Genomic DNA, 876 nt, shown 5'->3' with positions numbered 1-876 from the left:
TGGGGTTGGGTTGTGGTGGTCACTGGGTCATGGTGGTCATTGGGTCATGGTGGGGTTTGGGGGTCATTGTTGGGTCATGGTGGGCTTGGGGTCATCATTGGGTTGTGGTCATGGTGGGGTTTGGGGTCATCGTTGGGTCATGGTGGGGTTTGGGTCATTGTTGGGTCGTGGTGGGTCTTGAGGTCATGGTGGTCTTGGTCATGGTGGGGTTTGGGGTCCATCATTTGGTCATGGTGGTCATTGGGTCATGGTGGGTTTGGGGTCATTGTTGCGTCATGGTGGTCATTGGGTCGTGGTGGGGTTTGGGGTCATCGTTGGGTTGGGTTGTGGTGGTCATTGGGTCATGGTGGGCATTGGGTCGTGGTGGGGTTTGGGATCATCGTTGGGTCGTTGAGTCATGGTGTCATTGGGTCATGATGGGGTTTGGGGTCTTTGGGGTCATTGTTGGGTCATGGTGGTCGTTGGGTCATCGTTGGGTTTGGGGGTCATCGTTGGGTTGTGGTGGGGTTTGGGGTCATCGTTGGGTCGTTGAGTCATGGTGTCATTGGGTCATGATGGGGTTTGGGGTCTTTGGGGTCATTGTTGGGTTGTGGTGGTCGTCTGGGTCATCGTTGGGTTTGGGGTCATCGTTGGGTTGTGGTTGGGGTTTGGGGTCAGCGTTGGGTCGTTGAGTCATGGTGGGGCTTGGGGTCAGGGTGGGGCTTGGGGTCATCGTTGGGTCGTTGAGTCATGGTGGGACTTGGTCATGATGGGGTTTGGGGTCATTGTTGGGTCATGGTGGGCATTGGGTCATCGTTGGGTTTGGGGTCATCGGTTGGGTTTGGGGTCATTGTTGGGTCATGGTGGTCATTGGGCCATGATGGGTCTTGTGACCAT

Source organism: Passer domesticus, chromosome 33 (genome assembly GCF_036417665.1).
Source record: "Passer domesticus isolate bPasDom1 chromosome 33, bPasDom1.hap1, whole genome shotgun sequence".
Lineage (NCBI taxonomy): Eukaryota > Metazoa > Chordata > Aves > Passeriformes > Passeridae > Passer > Passer domesticus.
The sequence above is the reverse complement of the archived record's forward strand: the minus strand, read 5'-3'. Positions refer to the sequence as shown.